The following is a 12,735-nucleotide window of genomic DNA, read 5'->3' as shown; positions in this document are numbered from 1 at the left end:
CTTTTTCTTATTAAGATTTTCCTTTCCAGAAACACACGTTTCCACTGCCATCTGACATTTCTTGCTGTGTTTTCTTCTTGCAAACCTGAAGTCTATTTTGAGGACTTCTGATTCGTTTAAATGACAGTGCCTTAACAGGAGAAAGAAAAATAGTGCTGCAGTTTTCTTCCTGTTTCTTGAAAACATAAGGGGCGCGCATATACTAAATATATTATTACAAATGTCCGCACTCTGTTTACCGACTGGCATTCTTTATGTAATCTGTGGGTATTTTGCATTGTGATATTTAATTAAGGCATTAATATGAGTAGAAGGTTTTTTATTTAAGACAGGTGTGAGATCCTTTAAATTAATTACTGTATGTCTGTCCTTCTGGTGGCTGTGGAAGCTTCATATTTTCTCTGGACATCATTAGACATCTTAGCTCTTGAAGTGCAACTTTAATGCTGTGTGAATTTTGCCATTTTGCTAACACTGGTACGCTGCATGTGTCCACCATCCCACTTGAATTTTTCATTCCATTCATGTTAATTTTTATTGCAAATCTAACTGATGGAGGAGCTTTGGGGTTTTTAGATCTACATTCTACTTTCAGATTATATATTCTGTTTTCATAATTTGTCCTTGGTGGCCCAATAATCATGCCTGTCCACCTTGTGTCTTCCAGTCCCCAGATAACTGTGCTATTGCCTACTCTTTTTTTTTTCCTTCAAGTTCTTCCAACAAGCAAAAATTATGAGGAACTTTAACTCCTGTGGAGACTGCCATCTTCTGCAAGCCTTCATTTTTTTAATTCTAAGAGAGAGTTACTTTTTAATTTCTTTATGTATTCTCTTTTTCTTCCAAATTTCATTTCTCTTATTTTTTGTCGTTACCTTTTATTTTGAGGATTTTCTTGGTATTTGATAACTTTGGGGTTACTTGTTTGTATTTAAAAGTGAGAGATTAGCCGGGTGTGGTGGTACACACTTGTAATCTCAGCAGGGAGGCTGAGACCAGAGGATCGCAGTTCATCGACAGCCTCAGCTACTTAGTGAGGCCCTCTGCAGCTCAGTGAGACCCGGTTTCAAAATAAAGAATAAAAAATAGGGCAGGGGTTGTAGCTCAGAGGTCAAATGCCTCTGGGTTCCATCCCCAGGCCCGCAAAAAATAAATAAATAAATAAATAAATAAATAAATAAATAAATAAAAAAAATAAAAGTGAGAGATTGAAAAAACTGAGTAAGAATTGTTAGGACTTGGGTGATACTTGCCAACTTGGGTTTACTGTATGGTAATAATAGACCATTCCAAATGACTGAGACATCCATTGGGGAAATCAACACATAATTTATTTAATTACTTTTACTAGACTTAATCAGATTTCCTAGAAAAGTAAATTGCCAGTACTCCACCAACCATGCTGCAGCTGAAGGAACAGGGAAGATAGTCTTTATTTCCTTGTAGATATTACTCTTTTTTTTAAAAAAATATTTTACTTGAGATTCAGTTTGGTTTGATTTCAGGATAGAGAACAATCAGAGACATAAAATTGTGTTCCATTGTTATTTATCTTTGTGTGTTTTTTTATTTATTAGTTGAACAACTATTTGTTGAAGTCCTTTATAGTGATACTATTACAAGAAGTGAGGATACAGTGGTGACAGTAAAGAAGATGAGACCTTTGCCTTTATGGAAATTTCATTCCAAATTAAAACAAAAGGAGAGAAGCAATCAAAAATAAATTAAGAAAAGATACTATCTCCCAAAGTTTCTATTTTTAGGACTTTTTATTTAAAGGTAATTTTTAAATATCTTTCCCAACTATCACCAATTATTTAAATTTTACTTCACTTGCCTTATCATTCACTTTATCTCAATAGCTACATATATTTTTCAAACAGTTAAGCTTTAAACATCATCTGTTACTCCTAAATACCTTAGTATTTACTTCCTAACAATGATGACACCCATTTATATAACTCAATATATCAGAATCAGGAGATTTAACACTGATATATTACTATTTAATCCATAATTGGTTTTCAAATTTTCTCAGTTGTCCAATATATCCAAGAAGTTATAAACTACTTGGTCCTCAGACCATGTTTGTATCCAGAATCATATACTACACTTAGCTGTCAAGCCTCTTTGTCCCCTTAAGTTTGAAGCTCTTCTGTGGTCTGCTTTTGCTATTCATGGCCTTTATCTTTTAGAAAAACATGATCTATTTTGTTAACTCTTCTTTACTTTGCCTTTGTATGATATTTCCTCGTGATCAGACTGAGGTTTTGCCTTTATTTGGGAGGAGCTCTATGGCGTTGACTCTGTGTCCTTCCTTGAGCATCATAGCAAAAAGAACACAATAGGAGTCAGAAACAGGAGGATCACTGTTCAAAGGCAGCCCCAGCTACTTAGTGAGGCCCTTTGCAATTCAGTGAGACCCTGTTTCAAAATAAAGAATAAAAAATAGGGCTGGGGGTGTAGCATGGAGGTAGAATGTCACTGGGTTCCATCCTCAGTAAAGAAGAAGAAAGAAGGAGAAGGAGGAGAGGAGGAGAGGAGGAGAGGAGGAGAGGAGGAGGAGGAGGAGGAAGGGAAGGAGGGAGAGAGGGGGAGGAGGAAGAGAAGAAGGAGAAGGAGGAGAGGAGGAGGAGGACGGAGGGAGAGAGGGGGAGGAGGAAAAGGAGAAGGAGAAGGAGGAGAGGGGGAGGAGGAGGGAGGGAGAAAGGGGGAAGAGGAGAAGGAGAAGGAGAAGGAGGAGAGGGGGAGGAGAAGGGAGGGAGAAAGGGGAGGAGGAGAAGGAGAAGGAGAAGGAGGAGAGGGGGAGGAGAAGGGAGGGAGAAAGGGGAGGAGGAGAAGGAGAAGGAGAAGGAGGAGAGGGGGAGGAGAAGGGAGGGAGAAGAAAGGGGGAGGAGGAGAAGGAGAAGGAGAAGGAGGAGAGGGGGAGGAGTAGGGAGGGAGAGAGAGGAGGAGGGGGAGGAGAAGGAGGAGAGGAGGAGGAGGAGAGAGGGAGAGAGGGGGAGGAGGAGGAGAAGAAGGAGAGGAGGAGGAGGAAGAGTGAGGGAGAGAGGGGAGGAGGAGGAGAAGAAGGAGAGGAGGAGGAGGAGGGAGGGGAGAGGGGGAAGAGGAGGAGGAGGAGGAGGAGGAGGAGGAGAAGAAGAAGAAGAAGAAAATGAAGAAGAAGAAAAGAAGAAGAAGAAGAAGAAGAAGAAGAAGAACAACAACAACAACAACAACAACAACAACAACAACACAATTCTAGTCTGTTTCATTACCCAGTGCTTGGTTAAGAGGTCATCTGTCATAATTTTACAAAGGTAAAGTCACTATTTTTCCCTTTGCATTATAACTTATGGGAAAACATTGTGAGACAATGACAATATTTTCTTCCTTATCAAACTTCCACATGCTACTTTTGATACCCATTAATGATTCTTGTCTGAATCTATTATTACTCTGCAAGTTGCCAGATGGTGACTTTTTAGCTATCTTTTCTGCATGTACAGGTTACCATTATACTGTAAGGGAGAGCTGTCTCTTTTCCAGGAGCAATTGAATGATATCAACATTATTATTATTTACTTTGGAAAGCCCACCCAAAAAAGTGCATGTGTTGAAAGAATGGTCCCTAATGCAGCAAGATTCAGAGGTGAGCCTTTTAAGCAATGATTGAATGGCAAGGACTGTAACCTAACCAATCGATTAATTTATTTAGTGGATTAATAATTTGAAAGCATTTACTGGGAGGTGGTGGAAACTATATCCACATAGGACATGACTGGAGGAAGTAGGCCACTGTGGGTGTGGCCTTGGATTATATCTGCCCTTGATCCTTTCCCTCCTCTTCTCCTCCTTTCTGGCCACCATAAGCCAAAATAAGCTTCTCCTCCTCCAAGTTGTTCTCCACAGGTATTTTGGTCACAGTGATGAAAAGCTAAGGAACACAAGTAAGAACCCATGGATTTTTATTTTGTTCAATAATTATATCATGTTACAATATTTATTTTGATACTCAGTTTGTTCCAGATTTGGTCTGTGGGAGAATTTTAGCCTTTAGTCTGTATCCTTTTGATATGGTAGACATTATTTAAGATTGGAAAAGTAGAGATCCTAGAAATACACTGAAGTCCAAATGAACCAAGATAACAGTATTTTTGAGAACCAGAAGCAACCCATACTATCAACTGCAAGACTGAGAAAGAAAGATATGCATCACACATCATGAAAAGTTTATCCATGTTCCCAGGATCAAACTAGACTATTGGGATGAATACTCTTGCTGAATGCAACTAAAGATGATGGATATAATAGGATAAGCATGTTTATATCCACCACCAAGACCCAAATAAGAACCCAAGATGGTAAGTAAGCACAAATATAATTATACCCAGAGAGGATCCACCCGGCTTAGAAACTGTAAAGTTAATTTTCTTAGGAAGGGGAGGGTCTTTGTGGGAAGGGAAATATAAATTCAAACTTAGGGTGCACACTGGTTGAGGAGTAAAGTAGAAGAGCCCTTCCACAATAAACTGGCACCCCAGCTATGCCTTCAATGTCAAGATGGCTCAGTAGTAAATCAGCCTTTGACATACTACATCCCAGATTTCTATCCCTAACTTGGAAACTTCAGATATGAGTTCTGGTCTCCATAGGTTTTGGCAGAAGCAAATTCAAAATCCGTAGGGGAATAAGTAGCTTCACTGTGGATTCTCATTATTCCTGCAAATAATTTTTTAATGTGATGAACAGCATAAAATAAAGAATTACCAGACACATATGCACACCAAAAAAAAACAAAGAGACCATGGGCAAGAAACAATAAACTCAACCACACAAAAGACTGTAAATGTTGGTGTCATCAGACAACTATTAAGCATCCATACATTAAAGCATTTGAAGAAATAAAGAAGCTTAACAATATCTGCGGGGGGGGGGGGGTTAGTACTGGCAGTGAGACAGGAGAAAAGGCTAAAAAAAAAAAAAGAGGGTGTAAGGACAATGATGTTTTGAGGAGAGAGGAAAAAATTCCTCTGTGCACCTATACATACCTATGAAAGGAATAAAAGCTATAGTGACACATTTTCATCAAAATCCATTTTAAGCACCTACTATGTAGCAGATATCTGTCTCTTTGCATGTTTATTTTCTATCCCTTCCCTCCTCTAGAGCAGTAATCTTATTTTCCTAAGAGGTACCACCTCCACCCCCACCCCAGTCCATTTACAAGTAAGGCTTACCTTCCTCCATACTCTGAGCTTGGTAACATGACCCCAACCTGACCAGTTGAAGCATTCCATTCCCCTGGTCATTGTGATTGATTCAGGGGTGACACTGTTTCCCAAGACAAACCATGAAAGTCAAACTTTTGTTGCTGGAACTCCTTGGAGAGCTGGAAGCTCTGAGGTTGCTCAACCGGTAGGCTATAAATCTGGTGGCTATCTTGGAGCCATGGATAGAGATATCGCCTGTAAATGCCAAACCCAGGAAAAGAAAAGACAAAGAAGAAAAATAGATTTGTGATGACATCCTTCAATGTGGTAGCCCCTCCTGCATACAGGATATGCCCAAGACATTCATGATTAAACCCAGGAGCATTCTACTTCTGAGCTACACCCCCAGCCCACTTTTATTTTTTTTTTTATTTTGAAACAGTGCTTGCAACTCTGGTTAGTACCAAACCTTACATAGAGTATGGTTTTTCCTATTCATACATACCTGTGATAGTGGGCTTCTGAAGTTTGGCATATCTGATTTACCAGCATCACTGTTCTTGTGCTTTAGAGACATTATTAAGTAAAATAAAGGTCACTTGAACACAAGTGCCACAATACAGAGAAAGTCAATCTGATATAACTGAGGAGGCTATTAAGTAACTCGCTCACTGGCAGCATATATGGTGTAGATATACTGAACAAAGGTACAATTCATGTCCTGGGCAGGACAAAGCAGATGGCATGCGATGTCATCATGCTACTAAGAACAGCATAATTCAAAGTTTATAAATTGCTTATTTCTGGAATTTTCCATTTAGTGTTTTTCGACTGTGGCTGACCACAGGTAATTGAAACTGCAGAAAGCAAACCCACAGATAAAGGGTGGTTAACTAACTGTGCCAGGCTACTGTGCTTGGGCTCTATGGTGAGAATGTCACCTTCAAAACTCATGTGGAGCCGGGCGTGGTGGCACACACTTGTAATCCCAGCATTCAGGAGGCTGAGACCGGAAGATTGCGGTTCGCGGACAGCCTCAGCTACTTAGTGAGGCCCTCCAGAACTTAGTGAGACTCAGTTTCAAAATAAAGAATAAGCCGGGGGTGGTGGCGCACGCTTGTAATCCCTGCGCTTGGGAGGCAGAGACAGGAGGATCACGCAGGTTTGAAGCCAGCCGCGCGCGCTGGCTTAGGAGATCCTGTTTCCAAATAAAAATGTAAAAATAGGTCTGGGAGTGTAGCCCAGAGGTAGAAGGGCTTCCAGGAACCCCAGTATCATAATCATAATCATAATCATAAATAAAATAAAGAATAAAAAATAGGGCAGGGGGTGTAGCTCGGAGGTCAAATCCCCCTGTGTTCCATCCCCAGACCCGCAAAAAAAAAAAGAGAGATGTGTGACCACAATGCACCAATAAAAAAATTTTTTTAACTCATGTTGAGACTGTATATTATGTATTCACAAACATATCAAAGTCAATCATTCAGCCAAACATGAGAAGAAGGGGGGAGAGAATAGGGTGGGAATCGGGGAAGGGCTAAATGAGCATGTGTGCATGCATGCCTCTACCATCTCATAGTCCATTAAGGTGTATGATTACAATGCAGCAATAAAAATTTTTAAAAATCCATGTTGAAATGTAGTTGCCATTGTAACAATGTTCAAAGGTTAGGAATTTTAAGAGTGATCAGGTCAGGAGGATTCCCCCTTCATAAAGAAAATAAAGGCATTATTGTGAAAGTAGGTTAGTTATTGCAAGAGTGAGTTCTGATAAGGAGGGTGAGTTTGGCTGGATTTCTTCTCTCTGTCTCTTGCAAGTTTACTTGCCTTTCTGCCATGTTACATATAACAGAGCTTGCAAGCCCTTGCCAAATACCCATACCATGTTCTTGGACTTCTAAGTCTCCAAAATCACAAGCCAAATAAACTTCTATTGCATAAAATTTATCAAATCTATGAGATTACGTTAGAGTAGTGGCAAATAAACTAAGAGATATACCTCTCTTATGCCTGACAGGGATCTGTTTTATAAAGCAATACATTCCCTTTTTCAGTGTAAACCAGTTTAAATTGAGTGTTTATATGTAATTTGCAGATGAAAAGATCCTGGTATAAAAGAACTGCATCTAGGTTCCTGAGATAGGATGCAATATCAAGGATAAAATATCTGAATGAAGAATAAAGAGTCCATCAATAAAGGGGTAGAAAATTTTAAAAGAGGGTGTGTGTGCATGTGTTTTCCTAGGAATTGATCCCATGGTCATTCCACCTCTGAACTGCATCCCTAGTCTGATTTTATTCTTTATTTTTAAACAGTGTCTCATTAAATTGCATAGGGCCTCACAAGTTGCTGAGGCTGGCTGTGAATCATGATCCTCTGTCTCCGCTTCCCAAGTATTGGGATTACAATCACGCACACCACCATGCTTGACTTCTAACCCAAGGGCATTCTACCTCTGAGCTACACCCCTAGCCCTTTTTTATTTTTTGTTTTGAAACAGGTCTTACTAGGTTGCTGAAAGTCTCACTACATTTGCTAAGGTTGTCCTGAAACCTGTGATCCTCCCTTTTAGCCCCCCCAGTACTGGGATTACAAGCATGTACCACATCGCCCAGCTAAAAGATCAAATTAATAGAAAATTTAGATAAGGATCTATTGCAAATCTATCCTAAAATAATCTATTCAGAGAGTGATCTACTGAAAATCTATCCTAAAATAATCTCTTTCTATAAGTTTCCATGGTACCTTACTGTTATCCTTTTTTGGCACTTTCATACTTTGTATTGTAGCTTAATTCACATACCATTGTGTATCTTATGAATCTACATGCCTTTGGGAGTAGATAATCATAGGATTTGGAAGTTACACCTTGGGCAACTTAATGGAGATTTTTAAATATAATTTGAGATAGAGACCATGTTTTTCTTGGCATCTTAGAAGTATTAGGAAGAGAATATCAATTGAATGAAGCAATGGATTAATGAAAAGAAAAAATAAATAGCAAAGGAGGTCAATTTAGGAAAATAGAAGTATAATAAAAAGTTTATGTACTGGGGAAAGGATAAGAAAGGTTGGAATAAACATAAGAAAAAGAAAAAATTAGAAGGTAGAAAAAATTAAAAACATTGAGAACCTCTTGGGTGATTGCATATGTCTTCATTTGTGGGCTACATTATACTGCTTTTCTTTTAGAATATTGCCTCTTTTAGTTTTTCTATGCTTAAGCAAATAATAAAACTTACTTTTAAATACCCTGAGTACACACCACGCATCCCAAGGCAGAGACGCAGGATGAAGTATGCATCTTGAGTCCTGATTTAAACCATGAAAGTAGGACAGAGATTGGAAGCACACTAGACAGACTGGTGGTGGGCTTATGGAAATTTCTTTGGATCATTCTGGTAGACTGAACTGTGATTCTCAATCATTGGCTTCCCCTTTCCTTTAGGGTAATTCTCTTAGCCATTGTCATAAAACGTGAAGTGACTTTGTGTAGGAGGAACATACTTCCCTGCACCACCAACATCAGTCTTGGCCATGCAACTTGCTTTGGTCAACAACACGTGTGACCCATACTACATCTAAGCAAAGGCTCTAAGAACCATCATGTGTTTTCTTTTAGGTGGGAGAATGACATGTTCCAAGTAGCAGCTGCTCCTTTATTCTAGATCCTGGAATAAGAGGACATGTGTAGCAGAGCCACAGCTGAGTCTCAGATGACACCATTATTCAAAGCTATTGAGATTAAGGGATCATTTGTTATCACAGCAAAGCTGACTCATACACCATTGAATTGCCTTTGAGGCATAACACAAATATGTTTTAAATTCCTAAAATATATTACCTTATTTCCAAGACTATATGTTCTGAGATAAAACTAATTCAGAAAAAAATGCAATATTTGAAATAAAATTTTGTGAATCTTTACAAACCTTCTTATTTCTCAAAACCTATATTGTATAGTAAGATAATCATAAAAATCTATAATCTGCATAATTCACATATTCACAATATCTGAGGATGCAACAAAAATCATCATAACTTCTCCCAGCAGAGAATTAAATTTCTTTGCTCTCATTTCAGGAAAAAATACTTACTTTTAAATGTTAAAAAATAAAAATCATAAGGCAGTCTGTGTATAAGGAAGACTACCCTTTTTTTCACCACTACCACCATAAAAATATTTACAGACTATAAATATCTTGGTTTCAGGACCCACTGGTCATCTGATAGTTCAGTAATGGTCTCAGTGCAGAAAGAAAAATATGTTTCTTGGTTTTAGAGGAAGGAAAAGGAAAACAACTCCAATGGTTGCATTTTTTAATTCCAAGCTGCAAAGGAAATGTTTTCCTTCATGAAAAACCAGTGAAGCAAGACTCCCCTGAATTTTTATGTAAAACTCAGAAAAATCAAGACTATAAGGTAATTTAACCAGTTCAGAAAAGATGGGGCCTTCACTTTTAAAAAGTGATAAAGAGCAGAGTATCACCAGGAATTTAGCCTACACATGTAGCCAGTGTACTACACAGTCTTCTTCCCCCAAAAAAATTAAAATTAGTTTCCCCTAAATCTAAGAAAGAGTGTACATTCCCCCTTTCTTTTCAAATAAGGGGGGAGGGAGAGTGAGAACTAGAGAAAGCATGAAGGGATGGCTCTTATAATTCATTTGAGTTTCAGTTCCAGGGATGTTTTTCTCTTTATTTTACTTTTCTATCTCCCCCAAAAGGGCTAAATATGCATAAAAATAATAAGAAAAATATGCTGCTCATTGCCTCCTGAATCCTCATCTTTCAAACTGGACCTGTTTGCGAGCGTCAGTTAGAGCCTGCCAACTGTAGGAGCCACATCCCTGCTGGAAAGTCCTGGTGCAAGAATATCATATTTCTTCTGGAGAGCACCCATTACAATTTGCTAATATTCTTAAGGTGAGAGTGCAAACTCAGCCTGCCAGCTGTACCCACCAAGTGGGTTTGGGAAGATAATGACTGCTGAGTGTTCAGAGATATTTTAAATTCCAAATGTTTTCTCTTTATTTGTGTGTGTCTGTTTGTGTATTTTTTAGAGAAATATTCACCCATCAAATGAATGGGTTATATTTCCTTTCCTGTTTGGAAAAGAATCTGCCTTCCCCCCCTTTTTTGGTGGCAATTAATTATTTTCCCAAGATTAATCACTGGCCATAAATCTCATGTGTCTAAGAGCCTTGGCCTGCTCTTTGCTGCATCACTGTAAAATGCTAGTAAATCTAATAGAGCAGATTGTGTCATCCAATGTATGCATTTTTGAAAGTGGGAGCCAAGTGTGAGTAAATTGAGTTGGCTCACTTCTAAGAACTAGGGAGCCGCATGATGGAGTTTGGACTGAGTACAGTCTCAATCTTCTCCTATTGTGCTCTTCAACTTTAATGACCAACTTCTGTAATTGCAAACCCTTGGCTTAGAAAAGACTGGTCTTTGTTTACCATGAAGGACACTTATGGAGCCCCAAAAATGGAATTTGGAGTCTTCCCTTGTTCTCCCCTCCATTTCTCAGCACACAGTTGCATCTGCTTTGTTTCAAAATTCCTTTATGTTACGATATGTACTTGTTCCAACTCCAGCCTCGACAGCACCCTATCAGGTCCAACTAGACTACTCCATGTCTTTTGAAGAGAAGGAGGTGTCCCCCTCTTCCTTCTGTTATCTCTCTCTCTTCCCTTCCCTTCCCTTCCCTTCCCTTCCCTTCCCTTCCCTTCCCTTCCCTTCTCCCCCCCAATTGGGCCATCATCTGGTATCATGATCAAAAAGTCAAAGTGCTATTAGGAATCTAAGAGTTAACATAAGTGAATTGAGTAGATGGAAATTATGGTGAATTAAAGATTTTATGTGCTATTCAATGAGAAGAGTCACTATTTAGTTCTGACCAGATGTTTTCATGTGAGCATTTGACCTGCTAAAGCCAAATCTTTTTACCTTTCAAGAGAAATCATGTTATCAGTCAAAAGTCAATCAGGAAAATGAAGCAAATTCAAACTTGTAACATATTCCAATTTCTACATGTAGCTCCTAAACCAAAATTTTAAAAATACATACACAGTTCCAAAGATGTCTTACTAGTTAAGCCAGTGGGCTTCTGTTTATGGTAGTGAATAACCATATTTCTCTAGACATGTAAATGGATCGAGTCAGCCTCTTAAAATATTTTCCTGAAGTGACAGTCTTAACTTTTTCTTTTTTTCCAGTATATTTTATTTTATTGTACTTTATTTTTTTAATACTCTCTTATTTTATTTTATTTATTTGTAATACAATTTTTTATTGAACATAAATGGTATACATTTAAACTATACTTGGTGCCCTCTCCCCCCGCCCCCGTTTTCCCTTCCCCCTCCCACCAATGATTGTCCAGGGTAACCATGCCATATTCATAATTTTACACACTTTTTCAGAATGGTAGGTCACATTCAGCTTAAAAATCTGAGGCCATGTTGTGATTATTTATTTAGTCACTTATTGTTTTTGTATGGGGTGGGGTCTCATAGAGAAATAAGATATGGTGCCTGTCTTTAAGGAGCATACAAACTACTCAGGGAGTCTGACATATGAACTAAACTATTAAGAGAATGAAAGATCTATTATAAAAATTTGTCATATGTAGAGGCAAATGGTTATGGTGTTACTTTAAAAATCATTCTTCCAAACTACAGTGCTGCTCAGGCTTCCCCCAAGTTCCCCTGTTCAGCTTTCTCCGCCCTGCCCACTCTTTTATCTCTGATACTAATTTTTGCACATACTGAGGGCACTGGGTGTGTTTCCTGGCTGCTTCGTGCTCATGAACTCCATTACTCTAACAAATTGTGCATGTCGAGAAGTCATTGATTCAGGCCACCTCCGCATACACTCCAAGTGAGTGGATATGTAAAGCTTATGACAGAAGGGAAGAGTGTTTCTAATTGCTTTCTCTTGATTTCTTCCTCATCCTCTACACCCTCTAATCCTCTTGCCTTACTGTCCGTCCCTTCTACGTAGGTAGAGCATAGCAAAATGCCTGGCATGACTTCTAGCCACTAGAAAACAATGAAATGAAATTCAATCTCTAAAAATGAAAGCATATCATTTGCTCTTGAGACTTCCCATCTTAAATCCTAAATTGTAAGTTGGTACCCAAACAAAGTAGGCTGAAAATGAGTTAGAATGAAATGCTTTCAGATGTTTGGGAATTTTTGTTTTTCTGTAGCTTACAGCTGAGTTTTGGGATCTCTGTGTAGTTTTAAATCAACAAGTCAAGAAGATTTCTTTTTTTTATACTCATGCAGCAGAAACTATTGCTATCCTCTGAAATAAATTATAAGCTGTGTTTAAAAGATGGCTAGTATTTATTTGGCACCTTATGTGTCTCACATACTATGTTAGATTATCTGCACTGCCAACTTCAAGTTATACAAAAAAACCCGAATAACCTACTTGAAATATGGGCAAGTGAACTAAACAGACACTTCACAAAAGAAGAAATACAAATGGCCATAAATGTATGAAAAACATCATTAGCAATAACACTTCTGGG

At 38.5% G+C, this 12,735-nt stretch overlaps 1 pseudogene across 1 annotated transcript; it reads right to left on the bottom strand.

Moving 5' to 3' along the window:
- Positions 1-349: 349 nt before the first annotated feature.
- LOC308262702 (ubiquitin-conjugating enzyme E2 variant 2-like) lies at positions 350-768 on the bottom strand (annotated as a pseudogene). The gene has a single exon. The product of its transcript is annotated as a ubiquitin-conjugating enzyme E2 variant 2-like (transcript).
- Between the last annotated feature and the right edge of the window lie 11,967 nt (positions 769-12,735).

Source organism: Muscardinus avellanarius (genome assembly GCF_963383645.1).
Source record: "Muscardinus avellanarius genome assembly, chromosome: 4".
NCBI lineage: Eukaryota > Metazoa > Chordata > Mammalia > Rodentia > Gliridae > Muscardinus > Muscardinus avellanarius.
This window is presented reverse-complemented; position numbering and strand designations above follow the sequence as displayed.